Below are 18576 nucleotides of genomic sequence, written 5' to 3'. Positions count from 1 at the left end.
TTGTCACGCCCCGCGTCTCCGCTATGTCTGAGGACATGCCCTACAGGTATATTGCGTAGTCAGCATGCATAAAAATTTATGAAGACACTTTGCTCTATGTAACTTGAGAACTCAAGGCTCCATTACTAGAAAGCACGATGTGACGTTAGTTCAGCTTACATCTCATAAAATGACTATCCTATAGGCCGTGGAATAGTATAGAGATAGGTAAAATGAAAAGGGCTATTTTTGCTTTTAAACTAACGAAAAGACCAATAAAATAAAAACACAAAAAGAGAATCCCTTTTTCTGTTTTTTTTTTGTTTGTTCTTTCCTTTTGTTTCTTCTATGTAAAATCTAAGTAAAGCTCTTTAGTCTAAGCACAGAAAATTGCCCCCACATCTTGAAATACAGACTTTTAAACCTTTAACTCGTCTCATTGCAAACGGAATACGAAGTACATTACAGAAAAGTTTACAAAAACTCAGTTCTAACACGATTTCCAACTCAAATCTGAATTTCTTCGGCAGTTGGCACAAAAGTCTCTAAGCGAAAGCATTTTTATTCAAATAACCTAAATCCCAGAGAGGCACTAAGGACACTCATCAGCGATCGTTTGTTTTCGACTAACTCCATTTAGTCCATTTCTAAATACGGCTCTGGGAGGAAGGAAGCCATCTTTAAATGTAACCAGAACGCCGTAAATACGCATTCCGCGCAGACGAAATTGAGCGTTGTGATGTATGGGTTATGGCTGGAAATATCAACAAAATTGAGGGCCGTTGAAGCGAAAGCAATTTCCACGGCAATATTTTCGTCACTTCGAGTCATTTTATTTCTTTTTGACGGGTTAGGTTAGACCACACTGAATTGGGACTTCCACATTTTACGTTGTTACGTAAGAACGTAGCAGAGGAAACTCAACGTTTCCTTGTGGAGTGTAACAAATTGGAATTGTAGACAGGTCCATTTTGTTTTCATCTGTGGACTCTTTTTCTTTGCTGCTAGCTCTACCTACATTTGATATTGAGCTATCATGAAGGTCCACTTTAGGATACCAGTACGATGTTATGAAAACGCTCGTATCTTTTTACTTTATTTCAATGAACTTGGCCATCAATTCAAGCAACTTTCCTAAGTCAGTAATTTCTCCCAGAACATTTTATTCCGTTACATTCGCCTGAGCAACATTGCTGGTAACTTAAGGAAAATTCCTGGAATTTTTTTCCTTAGTAATTGGCTGAATGAGGAGATCCGCAGGTGAACCAAAGTGACTGATATAGCCCGCAGAATCTTTAAAATCAAATGGCAGTGGGCGGGGCACATAGCTTGCAGTGCTGGTGGCCGCTTGGGCAGAAAAGTACTCGAGTAGCGACCACGAGCCGGAAGACGTAGTGTGGGCAGGCCCCCCACTAGGTGGACCGACGATTTGGTGAAGGTCGTGAGAGGTGCCTGGATGCGTGCGGCACAGGACCGGTCTTTTTGGAAATCCTTGGGGGAGGCCTTTGTCCAGCAGCGGTCATCATTCGGTTGAAACGAACGAATTGGCTGATAACTTACGGAACATTTCAGGTAATTTTGCGGAAGTCCCAAGTTGCGGTGGCCTCATTACACGGGCGACAGATAAAGCAGTGGTGAGTGACATCAAAGGGAGAGATTGAGTGGCGATACATACAGCTCCCGAACACTTCGCATCCGTGTTGTATTCTGAGGCGTGTCAAAATTTGGGAACTGCTCGTTAAAATTAGTTTAACCGTTAGGCAATAGAGAATACAGTCCATTATCAAAGAAGCAAACTACACGTCATTGACGATGTAAAAGAGTATTGTGCTTACGATAAGTTTAGCGTGCTCGCTAGCGTCTGTGTAAAAAATGACATGAATATATGAGAGATTATACAAAGCCTCTAGCGGTTGCTGACATGAACTAAAATCTCGAGGCTTTAGCTCTACCTGTAAGCTTGGCGATGATTCCTGAGTGGGAATGTAAAAAAGACTTATCAGGATTGATTAGCCTTATCTAATAAACATAAAGTCCTAATTGATAAGGTTTTAAGATAGATGACAGAAAACGGTAACATTCAACATTGCTGTCCATTACTTAGGTAAAGTTTTCTCTGGTATCACAAATACTACGCACAGAGATATTTAATCTAGCACTTCACTCCCAAGTATAGGTTCAAGCCAACTACTACCTATACTTAAGTAACTCATATTTGAATCTCGTTTCATCATACCGACTTAAGACAGTTTCTCAAAGATCCCAAATAGATCTCCAAACAATGCACACTTTCACTGCGCACGACAAGACGCGACAAATCACGAGCTTAGTTAGTTATTATGAGTTTAACTGAAGCAATTAACTTAATGAGTAAAGAGAGTGATACTGGAATACTTTCTTTGTTAATTCTGACATAGCGTAAAAAAGAACAGTACGTCTACCATGAGTTGCCATCGAAAATGTGGTTCGTATACTACAGTCGATAGAGTTTAAACGTGAATCGATGAAGTTTGCATTAAAATCACACCATGAGTTATATTACCGTATACTTTACTAGCTAGCGATAATTCGATGGTTTTGTGATGTCTTGTTGGTGAGCATGTTAACGTATCCAACTTCACACTCTATGAATGGATGAATCAATGTAACATTTTTGAACATCTGTACCTACTACACTTTATTGTTGGAACTCCTGTAACATTGTGAAGTGAATAAAATGAATATGAATATGAATATGAATGAAAGAACGAATGCCGCTCCTTTCTAACTCACTCGATAGCGAAATGCTCGGTATGTAAACTCATGGTAGAGCTACAGATAAAAAGGTAGGTATAATCTGATGTCCACTCTACATGGTCTGAATATGTAAACTGATCTAACGTGCAGTAGAAGACAGGATATCGTCTATGTACTTGTCTACTTGATTTATTATATCGTAATTAGAAATTCTACTGTGTTATACTTAGCATAAGAACTGTTAATTATCCTTTGATGACTGTTTTTGATGCGTTACCTGTAAACAAATAAAATTGGGTATTAATTAATCGTTATCAATTTATCATACTACTATCTACTAAATGAAAATGAGTTCTAATTGAAAAATGGAACTCAAATTAAAGCTTAAAAACCCATGATGATATTCAATACCTGGTCTTCTTAATGACTGACTTCCTACTTTCTAAACATCTAAAATAGTTTCATCTAAAAATAGCTGTTCCTGTTTTGCCAATCAGACCAGTTCTTAATGATTCAGTCATTATGTCATTACGGGGGTGCGATGCTGCGCCCGCGCGTGTAATTACTGCGCTATTTGTAGGTGGCGCCACTAGACGTGTCGGGACAAGGTCGGCAGGACATCTACATAGTTGATTAATATGCTCGCTTCCGATTAATGCTTGCATTTTTATCGAGATTATAATTATGGAAAGTAGGCACCAGTCAATGTACTATCGGGGACTCGGACGCTTTGACACCTTAAGGGCCTAAATTGTTCGCACACACACGCTCGATTAAGGTACGCCCCCGTTCATTCATGTTTCGGGTCTAAGCAGCGTCGGCGCACCACTGTAGATGTTTACCCTAGCAAACCAAGCTTTAAGTAAAGCGTTTTGGATTGAGTATAGCTTACCCGCATGACATAAAGTTTAGACCAAGAACGAAGAAAATATACCAAGGTAAAATTTTGTGTTTTTGAAACGTAGAGTCGAATTGACTTATTTACCTAACTTGACCGTTTTTTGACAGGGAAAATGCATATCTATCCTGCTGGGACAGGGTAGGTAATGTGTTCACCACGGGATAGGGTAGGTAATGTGAGGTTCACCAAGTCGGAAGAACGAGGCATAGTTGATAGTACCCATTATAGTTCCAAAGTTAGTAAGACCTGCTCATCTGGCAGGGAGAGATCCACATAACCCAAGATAATTAAGAGACCGTCCGTGTACCTATGAACACTTAAGAAAACTAACACCCTTAGGCTGAGTTGCACCACCTAACTTTGACCGTAATATTTAACGATAACCGGTGTTTTTGTATGAGTTTGACAGATTTTTGACGTTTGTCAAAGTTAAAGTAAGATGGTGCAACGCAGCCTTAAACTTCTAATGTTAAGCAATCTGACAAGTTTTGAGTGCCTATTAGGTTTTTAGTTTCTCCTGAGAATTCCACATTTCACTGCTTAGGTTTCCTGTCGTGGTTGAAACCTGACCCAGCATGGAATGTGAGGGTGGAAAAGTGGTGAGGCATTTCCGTGAATAGGGGTTGTATATAGGTGTTGATTTCAATCCTCGCCATATTTATTTAGGTGATCTATTATGACTTGTATAAACGCATTATCCACCAAAAAAAAAAAAAGCACAAACGAAAGTGGAATTTTTGGCGAATATTTTCCGTGCGACATCAACTGTACTTCATCAGCATCATCGAGCTACGCGGATCGCTCGCTTATCATGTCGGATAGCCTACTGAAGGAAGCCACGTAAATTAGGTATTGTAAATAGGTATTTTTCTTTAACTAATTAAAGTTAAAGTTTTTTGGAAGTCATTTTTTTTACTAATTCATGAGCAGAATAAGCTACATACCTAATCAACTCCCTAAATATGGCGAGGATTGAAATCAACATCCCAACTAATATTATAAATGCGAAAGTAACTCTGTCTGTCTGTCTGTCTGTCTGTCTGTCTGTCTGTCTGTCTGTCTGTCTGTCTGTTACGCTTTCCCGCTTAAACCTCGCAACCGATTTTGATGAAATTTGGCATAGAGATAGTTTGAGTCCCGGGAAAGAACATAGGATAGTTTTTATCCCGGTTTTTGAAACAGGGACGCGCGCGATAAAGTTTTTCTGTTACAGACAAAATTCCACGCGGGCGAAGCCGCGGGCGGAAAGCTAGTCCTGTATAAGTATTGTGTTCATTGGATTACCACGGCTTAATATCACGTTATAATTCAGTTTAATATGTTTGAAAAAGACGACACCTATTGCGGTTTTGTCTATATTGATTACCTTATCTAGACACGCAGTAGCGTGTCAATCCAAGTTCAAGTAACAAAACTGGCGAGTAATATTACACGAACCATTTGGAGACACTTTTGACCCCCTCATAACTCAAAAACTATTTCACATAAACGTGTCAAATTTGACTCATATAACTACAATTTTTACTACTGAAATGGACATACATATATGTACGAGCATGTCATAATAAGCCCACCGTGAATAAGAAGGCTTGCAAAACATTTCAAATAGCTGCAAACAAAATCAATTCATAGCAAAGCTCAGTCAGTACACAAACTGTAAAGAAACTGTCTTAATCATGCTGTCAAAACAGTCAATTGCAAGTCATACGTATGACTGTCTATTTCTTGCACAATGACGCTGTGAACGTGTCAAATGGCCACGATTTTGTATGGAATTCCATACAATAGTGTATGAGTAAGGTCATTTTCGTGCCCTTAACTGTTTCTTTTGACTTGCGTTTGCGCAACTAGGGAATTAGAATGCGCACAAGCGGGCTTTTTACTTTTAAGTTGCGTGTTTGACAAATTGTTTTCTATTTTTGACATATTTCTAAGTTTTTAGGGTTCCACCACAGGTTTCGAAAACTATCCCTTTATTTTAGTATGTTTTCTATATTTATTTTCTCTTTATGCACATTTTTCATTACATTCTTGTTTATAGTTGTTGCAATTCACGAAGGCAAGTGAGCTTTACATGTGTGGTGGCTCGCTAATGTTCTTTTTGTTTAAGTTTTGACAGATATTTCACTATCGTTATGTGCATGTACTCGTACACACACAAGTAAAGCTCACTCGCCTTCGTGAGCTGCAAGAACTATATTTTATGTGGATTTGTAAAAATTTAAAACATCAAATTAATATTAGTAAATCGAGAAATGACATTGTTATTCTCATGTTTATTTTGTGTAAACATATTTTTTGTTAGTTCATCTTAGTGCCCTTACTTCAAAATTATGTGTCTAAAAAGACTGTGTTATAGTAAATTCCTTTGTCATAATACAAATCTGGATAGACTAGCATGATTCATGACCTAGCCTGTTCTATTTTGGGCTGAGTTTGAGCCCAAGGCGGTTGGTATGAGCTGTGCTAATAAACATTAGTTTGATTTAATACACTCCAATAGATTATTTGCGGCGTAAATACGATTTATCGCGTATTTATACACAATCCTGGTCGGAGGTAAATGTCTTGGGGAGCAAACTGTCAAAGAATAGAAGAAGCTCTTTACTTCTAACTTCTTATAGTACTTGTTGATTTCCAGGTGAGCAAACTATTTGGGCAGGGCACGTAGTACGCGGAACTGACGCCCGATGGGGCAGAAAGGTTCTGAAGTGGAGGAAAACGCAGCGTCGGTCGTCCACCCACAGGGGAACCGACCACATCATAAAGGTATTAGCAGGAAGGCACTGGACGCAGGCCGCTACAAGCCGGGCAACATGGAAAGCATTGGGGGAGGACTATGTTCAGCAGAGGACGTCCTATGGCTGAGATGATGATGATGATGAAACTGTTTAAAACAATGAGTGTGCTACGTTCTATTGATGTTATATTTTTTGCCAATGGTTTCGCAAGTTCTTATTTCAGACCTCTAGTTTGAACAAATAATAACTGTAAACATTTTGCTTCAATGGTCTCTAGTTCACTGTTGTTTCGACAACTACTGTCGTTCCATACCATACGTGTATTTCGAACTGTGGATTTAAAAGATCAAAACCTCAAAATGTGTCACTCCATGGCACTTCTACGATTTTTCCGTTGTCTTGTTTAATGTATATTTTGGCCCGCGAATAATGCCGGAGCTTGAGAGCCGATTCAAGTTTATCGATGCAATTTTGATAACAAAACATTTATTGTGCTAATTCCTTTGTAGTTAAAACAACACGTTTTATTAGCAATAAGGTGTGGAGTGATTTATATTATATTAACCTGTTTTTGTGAAACAATCATTAAGTAGGTTCATTGATTTCAAAATGTTATCCTACCTACATTGAACTGAATAAATGATGACGTCATGGTCAATCTTCTTAATAGACGAAGACCCTAGTATCTTGGAACTAGCTTCTGCACATGGCTTGGTTTGCCCAAATTTTAGTCATAAGCGTCCTCTGATTAAAAAACACTAGCATTAATGTGGCTAGCACTACACTAATGTGGCTAACACTAGCATTATTATTTTCCATAACATAGGCTAGTGCAGCGGTTCCCGAAAGGTGGTCCGCGGAACCCTGGGGTTCCGTGGAAAGGCCGCAAGGTTTCCGTAAAAAATATTATCCCACGTTTCGTGACGGACGTTGTTCGCTCGCACCGACTTGTTTACACACAAGGGAGGGGCAGGGCGTGCGGGCGGAGTAGTACGGGGGTTCCGCTAGGAAAAGTATCATCAATTAGGGTTCCTTGGCAAAAAAAATTGGGAAACCCTGGGCTAGTGAGCATAAAAAAAACATGGGTTCAGATTAAAATGTATTCCTCCCACAGAATTTATCAAAGCTACTTTCGTATTTACAATAGGTATTGCAAGGTTCTCATTAAAGTCATCCAATCTTAGTAAGAACCAACTTGGTTCTTTTAACCCTTTATTTGTTATTCCAACAAACGGGCAATCGTTATTAACTTATTAGCCGCAAATGACTGATGATTACACTCGCCATTTGCACAAAGAACCATTTTTCTGTCAATTAACCTTTAGCTTTTCTTCGGCCAGTCAACCGAAACTCGTTAATAAACGTTAAAAAGGCATAAAATAACATAATGCTTTACGATCGCATCGTCTAGAGGTCACAGTAAAAGCACACACGCCGTAGGGACACTTTACACGAACAAAAAAGTGCATGTTTAATTTTTTTATGGGACAGGAGGCAAACGTACTGTCGCCTATAGACACCCGTAGTCCCGGGGGCGTTACAGTGGGCTAATTCAAATGCATTTGTCGAGAGTAGAAATCGTCTGTCAAATAATTTTCTAGTAATCAATTTTGAACTGATTGTCAAGGTAATACAGTTGAAAATTGAATATCAAAGCCAGACTACGCCTAATGTCAGATCAGCCGATGGTAGATGCCAAATTTCCAATATCGCGTACGAAGACGGAGAACTTTGTCAATATAGTGGTACATAAGGGTCATAATTAGTGGATGCCGACGATTTTCGCGCTGTCATCTCAACGACTGCCCACCCTTGTCGTTAGAGCAGTCGACTGGATAGAAAGCATGGAATTAACATGGTGATTGATAAACTAGGTGCAAATAAGCATAGGTATTTTATAACCACAGAATGCTTTTTGCTTAAATTTGAAAATAAAGGATATTGTTCTGCGTCCATACATCGTTCGCCCCAAGACCCCCAAGCAATGAAATAATGATTTTTATATGTGAAATTACTTAACGATTGTCACCTTATACTCCACTAGCTTTTCGCTCGCGGCTTCGCGCGCGTGGCCTACATTAGGTACCTACATATTTTACGGAACCCTATTATTTTCCAAAATAAAATTTAGCCTGTTACTCGTGGATAATGTAGCTTTCGAATGGTGAAAGAATTTAATAAAAACGGTCCAATAGTTTTTGAGTCTATTCGTTACAATAGGAAAAATGCTTCAGATTTTGAGGTTATTAGCATAACAGAAGTACATTTCCATTTTCTATCTTCTATAGGTACTTATAATAAATCTGTACAGAGGTCAACTCTGTACATGAAATATATTTTCAAAATAACTATCAGGGGGTGATACTGATGCCAAAAATGCAATCAGTAAAATTTTTGTCTGTCTGTCTGTCCGTCTGTATGTTCCTTATAGAAACAAAAACTACTCGACGGATTTTAACGAAACTTGGTACAATTATTCTTCATACTCCTGGGCAGGTTATAGTATACTTAGGAATTCCCACGGGAACAGGAATTAGCGGGAAAATCCTTTTGTATGAAAAATCTAAACCGCTTTAGTTAGACGCTTGAAATTTGACATGTAGGTATCTTAATAAACTTAAAGCTTAGTTACAACAGGATATTGCAAAATTCCCACGTGAACGGGAAAAAACATTTGAACGAAAAAATCTAAACCGCGTAAGATAGATGAAGGGGGTAAAACGGGATCCACGCGTACGAAGTCGCGGGCGGCCGCTAGTTGCTAATAAAACTATTTATTGTCAAGAATTATATGTATAATAATGCGAATTCCCGTTCCCGTGGGAATTAGTTTACTAAAGTACCTACGTGCGAAATTTAAAGCGTCTAACTTAAGCGGTTTAGATTTTTCATACAAAAGGATTTTCCCGCTAATTCCTGTTCCCGTGAGAATTCCTAAGTATACTATAACCTGCCCAGGAGTATGAAGAATAATTGTACCAAGTTTCGTTAAAATCCGTCGAGTAGTTTTTGTTTCTATAAGGAACATACAGACGGACAGACAGACAGACAAAAATTTTACTGATTGCATTTTTGGCATCAGTATCACCCCCTGATAGTTATTTTGAAAATTATATTTCATGTACAGAATTGACCTCTCTACAGATTTATTATAAGTAGGTATAGATATGTAGGAGAGACGTCTTAATTACACTTTAAATCGTAGATCGATAAAGAACCCCTTTGTCAAACCGTATGAATAGCAGCAAATAGAACTTTGCGTATTGGAAAAATAGGAATGCCTACGGAAAAGCCAAACATTTTTTAAAAAGAAGTTAATATATTTTACTTACATTTAAATCCAAAAATATCTTTATTCCGACCCAAGGGTAAGTAGGCAGTTATGTAGGTATAAATGAAAATACGTATATGTAGGTACTTATTATTTATTAATGGTCATGTTCTACATTTTCTATTAAATATGGGCCCAATACATCAATGATGTCGCCATCACAACAAAGTACCATAAATGGTTTAACGAGATTCCGATATTTGTATAGGGAATAAGTTTTTTTTTTGGTATGCATAATTGCTACTTTTTTGCACATAAATGTATGTATGTACCATCCATGATGACAATAGCCTTTCTTTGTGGTAAATCGTTTCCTGGCTTCCCGAAAAGAGACTGGAACATAAAGGTTTCTTTGGGCTACTTCCTCTCTACTAATATGTTGTAACCCTAAATGTGCTGGTACGAAATGTTCCTCCATCATACTGCGTGCTTTCATTACATATTTTGTAAGAGTACTCCTTGAAATGCCAAGTAATGTAGCTATTCTGTCATCTGAATCACCGGTCCTCAGCTTCATTAAATAAGCACCAACTGTAGTAATTCGTGCTCTCTGATAGTATCTATGGCAAAGAAGATCTGAAGGACGAATCTGAAAATAAAATAAAACATCAGATTCACAGTTCAACAATAAGAAGAGCAATATTTATATAGGATTAACGACTTTTGTGTGTAACGGAATAGTAAGATGAGTGATGAAAGATAATTTATGATTTGAACGCTGAATGATGAGGAATGATTGGTCTATGGAGGAAACGAAAGGGATGAATGAGGAACGAGGATTGAGAGTGAGAATAGTGGTAGTTTAAAAGAGTAGTCTGTTGTTATGCAGGAAGTATAAATAAAACTTTACTGAGTTTATTTGGCTCAGGGAATTTTTAACTGGCTTTATAATAGTAAAAATTATGTTTAATATTATGTAAGTAATGATATTGCAATATTTTAATAATATAAGTCTATTTGTATTATACAGGGTGGAAACGATAAGTGATCTATAAACACTTTTAATATTGTGTGGCTGGCATACATTTAGTATGGAGGCTGAAAACATTGAATTTTCGGATAGATCCAGTTAATTCTGTAACTATTTACTGATACCGTTAGAAAGAGCTCGTGAAGCACTTTCAGGATGAGTAACCAGTTTTTCGATATCTTGTGTAGTTTAGAAATAATCGAGTGAGATCACTTATCGTTTCCACCCTGTATAACCTGTATGGATGAGAGTAGTGGCAGATTGAAAGCAATGGAAGGAGTTGAAGGATGGGAAGGCTGATTCGGAAAAAACCTTTTTTATTATTATAATAAACCGGCATAATTATTTTTATGTATTATAAAACTGGCAGGGCTCTTACCTCTCTGGGTTGAATCCAATTTCGAACAATGTTTAATATATCTTGATTATTCTCTGTATCCAAACAATGACTTCAAGTTCGCAATAATGAACAACCACATCCAACACAAACTTGTTGGTGACCTACCGGGGCACCGGTTGGCATATCTGGAGAGTCTTGTGAAGTAGGTGTGGTATCTCTTTGCAATAATGAGTTACCTTACTCAGTAACACTAAGTATATTTTGCCGCTCTTGTTGAATGGATAGCAATCTTACAATATATTACCAAAATTGTACTGGAATTAGATCAAAACTGCACACGGTCTATATGAATGTTCTCTCTGCGGCATATGACATTTTGGTTTTGACGGAGACATGGCTTATACCAGAAATATCTAACAGCGAATTCTTAGATAATCGCTACATTGTATTTAGATGTGATCGCGACCGACTAGCGACTAATAAAAGTGACGGAGGGGGTGTACTTGTTGCGGTGAGAAGGGACCTTAAACCGGTCAATTCACCTATAAATCACTGCTCCTCAGCTATTGAACATATTATTGTATCTATACCCGCCTTTGACCCAGGCAAGAGACACATTTTTAGTGCTGTTTACATCCCACCGCAAACCCCCATAGACATATATTTAGACCATTTCACTTTATTACAAGACCTCGTGAACGACCTTAGTACCGAGTCATTTTTCATGATTGGCGACTATAATCTACCCCACATTGACTGGTCTAATTTCCAACTCGCTGCCCCTATTAGTGCTCCTACTTCTATTACTTATAATCTTTATAAATTCTTAAATACATTGAATGCTAAACAGTTCAATTCGTTGAAAAACGCCAATGACCGTATTCTTGACCTTCTCATATCCAATACCGAGACTAGTCTGAGTCCTTGTTCTCCTATAGTACCCGCGAATCAACATCACCCTCCATTCTGCGCACTTACTTTTATAAATTTAAAAACTAAACATATGCCTAGGAATCACTTCTCCAAACCTAACTTCCACAAAGGTAATTACGATAATATTAACATTAATATCAACGAAGTAAACTGGGAGTTATTGTTATCGGATCTCACTGCTGAAGAGTCAGTTAATGTATTCTATGAGAGGATCCACGAAATCATTAAGAATCACATACCCTTGACAAACGTAAAGTCCTCCCGTTTTCCTATATGGTTCTCCCCAGCTCTGAGACATATATACAGCAATAAGGAGCGAGCTTGGCGGAAATGGAAAATGTACGGGAACCTCTCAGACTACGAGTCCTTTTCCATATACAGATCAAGATTTAAGGCTCAATGTTCAATTTGTTACGGTAAGTACATTGATAGAGTTGAAACTAGCATAGCTCTTAATACAAAGTTCTTCTGGTCTTACATAAAGAACCGTAAAAATACCACGTGCTACCCTTCTACAATGTTCTACAAGACCAATAGCTCAAGTGACCTTCGAGAGATCTGTAATATGTTTTCAAGCTTCTTTAGTTCCGTCTACGAACCTTCGACACTCGGTCATCTTGATTTTACACAATTTTCGGATAACAGCGATAACGACCTTCTTATTTCCAATATTAGTTTTTCTCTGGATCATATTAAAAGAGTACTATATTCACTCGATATTACCAAAGGTAAAGGTCCGGACGGAATACCTCCATTATTCCTGAAACTCACATACAAAACGATCAGTGCCCCTCTGCACATCATATTCAAAAAATGTTTGCAGGAGGGACATTTCCCGAGTGTATGGAAAAGCGCTTTCGTCACTCCTATTCCAAAGTCTGGCGACGCACGTAACGTGGAAAATTACCGGCCTATCTCTGTCCTGTCTGCCTTGTCGAAGGTCTTCGAACGACTCGTTCACAATGAAGTATACCCATCGCTACATCACATTTTAATACCGGAACAGCATGGATTTGTTAAACGCCGCTCCACCTCCTCCAATTTGACACTATTCACAAATAATCTGTTTACTAGTATGGATAGAAGGATACAAGTCGATGCAGTATACACGGATTTCCAAAAGGCCTTCGATAAGGTAGACCACAAATTGCTCCTAGAAAAACTGGCGTTTAACGGGATCCGTGGTGACCTGTTGCGTTGGTTTGCTTCCTACATTTCTAACCGGACACAGAAAATAGCAATTAACGGACTCGTGTCGGGTGATACTCTTGTCACTTCGGGTGTACCCCAGGGGTCCATTCTAGGTCCTCTGCTATTCCTTTTATACGTCAACAACATCAAGAAATGCTTCAATCATACATCATTTTTACTGTACGCTGACGATCTTAAAATCTATAAAGAAATTAAGTCGCTCAATGATTGCTTCCTTCTTCAATCAGACCTTGACACACTAAGTGAATACTGTTTAACCAACAAATTATTCCTAAGCATCCCCAAATGTAACTGCATAAGCTTTACAAAGAAGAAAAACCCTTACATCTTTGATTACAAGTTAAACAATAATACTCTGAAGAGAGTATCAGTTGTTCGTGACCTTGGTGTTTTCTTGGATTCAAAACTTCACATGGACATCCACATCAATGATATAATCAACAAAGCGTTCAAGATGTATGGTTTCGTTTCCAGGTCTGCAGTTAATTTTAAAAAACCCAACACATTATTGCATTTGTACCGTTCGCTTGTAAGATCCCAGCTCGAATATGCTGTGCCGGTTTGGAACCCATTCTACAAGAAGTACTCCAACTCCATTGAAAAAGTCCAGCGTAAATTCTTACGCAAAGTTAACTTCATGTGTTCCCGCTCCCGGGTCCCTTACGAAATGCTGCTAACCAAATTTAAGTTCTTGAGCCTTGATTCTAGACGATTGCTCCTATCAGCCATGTTTTTATACAATCTAATAAATAATGAAATCGATTGCATAGACCTCTGTAACCTGATCCACTTTAGCGTCCCCAGGCGTGCTGCGCTCAGAAGCACACGCAGAGACGAGAGAACCTTTTATGTAGACTTGTGTAAAACCAATGCGGGTTTACGAGCCCCACTCAACAGACTGTTGTCCATTTACAACCAGAACTTTAATAGCATCGATTTTTCCCAGAGTTCCTCAAGATTTAAAAAGCATATTTTAGACACTCTGCAAAGTGACCAAATTAAAATTAAGATAAATTAAATGAAAAAAAAAACAGTACAAAATTAATAATTAAAAGTCTGAACATAATATTAATTACTTCTTGGTGTTGAGCTACACCGCGTTTATAAGGTGTACCTTAATTGTAATTGCCTCGCTCTATATTACATGGTTTCATTATCAATATGTGGATTACGTAGTGGGATGTGTTACCACATAAATAATACATAAGTCTAGTAGATAAGTTAATTTTTGTAACACATTTGTTTGTAATTCCTAAAATAAATAAATAAAATAAATGAGTGACAAGCCCCACAGATGTAGTCATTTGCAGTAACCTGTTTAAAAATAATAATAATTAGAAATAAGTTTAAAAAAATTATCAGTTTTTTAATGTCCCGCACTTAAATTATTTTATTTTAGTATTAATTTACAGAAACCAATAACTTTACAAGAATTAGACTGATTGTATAGCCAATAACATTTTATTAAATAAGGACTTTAGCGTGCATTACCTCTAATGGAGTTAGTCGTTCCACAATTATGTTCCTGATGTTAATATGATGTTGAGTGTTAGTTCTCAGGGACATGAGCTGATGTGAACGTGTTCTAGGCTCTAGTGTTCTACTGCAAAGCACACATTTTCTGCTAAGATTTGAAGTAGATGCATTTGTGTTGTATCTTGGGCTTGGGTCCATCATGTTGTGCATATAAGATCATGAGCTGTAACCTGTAAAAATAAATAGATTCATTGCATGCCATGCCACACATACTCCTGTGCGTTGGATAAATTGAGCCGCAAACCATAAAAAAATGATAATTCAATATTATGTGCTGTTAGTAGAATTTTGGGTCAGAGGGTAGGGTTAAACAGCTTTAGTAAATAAGCATTGTTGTTATAATAATTAATTATGACGTGTTACAAACTTAGTTACAAAAAATAATAATCTAGTAGGTAGTCTTAGTTCCAAAAAACAAAACAAAACAAGCTTTCATTGAGAGCAGGGAGATAGTGTCAAAGTAAATAATTCCTTAGATTTACACCAAAACCAGCTGGATTGTCAACATAATTGTTGTTTCGCTCATGCCTCCATTGCGCTGTACCATCGACTAGTTTCTTACAATCGAATCGGGCCTGGCTGTCCACACTGTCCAGGGTTGAACCACAGATAATAGCGGAACATTCATTTCAAGACAACCCGCCATGAGAATGGCAATTCAGAAGTTTGGCAAGGCTAGTACTTATTCATAAGATTGCAGAGCAAAATGTAGGTACTTACCGATCGAGGTGCTGCCCATTGTTGTGTATAATTAAGTTGCTCATTTTCTAACACCATAGAACCACCAGCCGAGCCTTGGCCGAGCCACACAAAAACAGTAAATCCCAGGCTGAGTATGTCGTTATTGCAATCAATCAGAGTCCGTTTGAATAGCCAAGTTTGTAGTTAATAAAGTTCCGAAAATAAAAGCTAAAACACAAACGAATCACAAAGAAGGATCAAGCAAGACAGCAAGTACAGCAACACAGCAAGAGTGAGTGAGAGAGAAAAGGTGATGCGAGTGAATGACAATTTGACTAACAAATAGGGATGTCCATTTAGAATAGACATAATCGATTAAATTGATCGTTTTTGAAAAATTTTATTTTTAAACATTGTGTTGCTATAAATATTTATTTTATTTATTTAATAGGACAACCAACAAGACATACACTGGAAGACAATCAATATTTACAACGTATTTAACTTAATCTAAGTGCTGCCTTAATTATAGGTTGCCACGGCATGCAATAGTGGACTTATACATAAACAGTGTCTACACTTAAAGAAAAGAGTAAATATGTAAATGTAGGTAAATAAATGTGATTAAATATATGTTACGGTCAAAGTGATAAATGTGAAAATTATGAATAATCGCCGGTTATTATGAATAATTACCGCATGATTTGGTAAATGTGATTAATATGAGGTCATTTATGTGTGTATAAAACTAAATAGGCGGCTTAGGGGTGGCCCAAGGGCCACCCCCGCCGCACCTTAACCTATTTTTCACTTTAAATCAAAACATTATGTTATAGGAATCATGGAAAAGTAATATTATGCAAGAAACATTCCAAACTCATTATGCCAAATTATATTAATATATGATATCAAAACGTTCAAAAGTTTGGCTGTACACGAACACGTACACAAGATGTTGTTCTTTTTTATGAAATTTGTTAGTACTAAGGTTGAATTATTAAATAATCACTGTTAAATGTGATTAATTTATCACTTTTACCGCGACTGTCGGTAATTATTCATAATAACCGGTTATTATTAATAATTTTCAATTTATCACATTAACCGTAACATATACATAAAATGCAATAATCCACTGAAGCGCTGCGGGCGCGGCGGATCTGCGCCCGTCTAAAGGTCTAATGATTAGACTCTAGTCTAATCGATCATACCATTATTTACTTAAATCGAATTAAAAAAGCGCATCTCTGTCTCTGCTCTGTCCAGTGTTGCCAGAAGGTTACTTTTGTAACCTTTTAGGTTACTTTTGAACTGCTGTGGTTACTTTTAGGTTACACTAATGAAAAGGTAACTTTTAGGTGATTTTTTAGAAATTGTATAATTAACTTTACAGGTTATTCAGTAAAAAATATTAATAGTGACAATTTAAAAATTATGTCATAAAGTGCATTTAAACTTGAATTTGATTTATTATTTGTTAAAAAAATGAGTTTTAGCGAATGTTTTTCGATAATAAAACGCAAATCCATGAAACGTTTTTATACGACTGGTCACTTTTCGAATTTAGATGATTAATTATTATTGTATTCATTTTCCATCCATGAACAACCTTACACAATCATCGCTCCGCAACCCCCCCCCCCCCCCCCCCCGTATGAAGGTTACTTTTTATTCAAAAAGGTTACTTTTTTTTATTTTTCTGGTAATTTCTGACTAGACCCGACTGGCAACACTGGCTCTGTCAATATGTCGGTGACTTTGATTTCGTTTAAATACTTTTAAAATATTTTTTCGAACTGCAACTTGTCCGATAGGTTTGGACACTTGCAAGTAAATAAATAAAATATACATAAAATTATGGTACATACTAAGTCTTTGAAAATCTTAGGGCGATTTTTATCAATGTCCTTTGTCTGCTCGATTGCATTGATGGTAAGGAGCAATGGTATTATCTATAATATCATTGGTAAGGAGGGACTGTTCTAAATACATATTATGATAGTTGAGATGGTTGAGAATATTTCCGGGTCGATCGCTTCCACCTTCGGCCTAGATAGTACCTACCTACCTACTTATACGCCAAACTATCTTATGATTGTTATGCATTGTTAAGTAGGGTTATAATACCTATACCTAATTATGATTGTTATGCATTGTAAGTAGGGTTATAAATAATTATAATTTACATAAGCAGCAGGTCGGTTATTTTTATTTAGGCAAATGTAATATTTTAAAAAACAATACGTACGATCAGATATTAAGATCAAAGATAAAGATTTCTGCTGTGAAAAAAAATATAAAACAGCTAACTTCTATATCAAGTTCCAACGTCGCTATACGTACCTACCTACTTAATGCTACTGGATTATACGTTCATAGCTCAGAAGTTTAGTCCTTTTTCAGCAGTGTTTAGTAAGAATATTATTACAAATGGGCTTTTAGGGATTTTGTTCACATGGAATAAACGACAAAGTTCTTAGTTACTTATCCAATAGGTAGTAGTAACATATATGTAGAAAACAGGAACTTAGATGCCAACGAAAGAAAATAGGCTATCAAATGTTGTTTTGGGGACTTACCTTTATAAAAATATCACATTTAAAAATTCATACCATTTGTTGTTATTTAAAAAACAATGTCAATTTTGACGATTAACTGAAAGTCTATTATCTATGAATATAGTAGCGATATAAGGTATCCAGCGGCAATGGCAGTGCAAAATTTTGACAATGACTGTAGTTATCATACTTCGAGTTTGTCCATGGAGACGGCAAAAGTCCTTTAGTTGGCCATAAAGTAAACTTAACGGAAAATGTTACTTAATTGATACCGAGGCGCAACCTGGAAGCATTGCTAAGTGTGCTCCTCGTTACTGGTTCATCGTTCGTCATCGTCATTGTTCGTAAAAACCGGGTCGCGGCAGGCAAATAATAAAATTAGTCTTATGTCTTCTCCCTTATTAACTTCGATGGATAAATAGCTAAACCTCCTTGCGCGTAACTGACGTTTGTTGGAAAACCGATTTTTTCAGGCCATCGGATTTTAATTTCAAAAGTCATTGACCAATCCCAGTTCATATAATAACTATTATGACGTTTTCTATTGGCCAAAAGATTTAACTCTCTAAAAATCCGCGTGCAACCATATCCTGCTTAAATATTGTGCACTTTATTCAGCACAGATTAAACAAGCTAAATGACAAATAGAATAGATTGA

General features: G+C 37.1%; 1 protein-coding gene and 1 long non-coding RNA gene across 2 annotated transcripts in view; both read right to left on the bottom strand.

Annotated features, from left to right (window-relative positions):
- Positions 1 to 18576, bottom strand: part of LOC135072114 (uncharacterized) — a 521318-nt gene that overhangs the window by 344824 nt on the left and 157918 nt on the right. The gene's annotated exons all lie outside the window — the stretch shown is intronic.
- LOC135072205 (uncharacterized) lies at positions 9769 to 15624 on the bottom strand. The gene is made up of 5 exons (XR_010257366.1): positions 15400 to 15624; positions 14635 to 14849; positions 14427 to 14457; positions 11038 to 11234; positions 9769 to 10277 (listed from the first exon to the last, which is right to left on the bottom strand). It is a non-coding gene; the product is annotated as an uncharacterized LOC135072205 (long non-coding RNA).

Source organism: Ostrinia nubilalis, chromosome 5 (genome assembly GCF_963855985.1).
Source record: "Ostrinia nubilalis chromosome 5, ilOstNubi1.1, whole genome shotgun sequence".
Lineage (NCBI taxonomy): Eukaryota > Metazoa > Arthropoda > Insecta > Lepidoptera > Crambidae > Ostrinia > Ostrinia nubilalis.
This window is presented reverse-complemented; position numbering and strand designations above follow the sequence as displayed.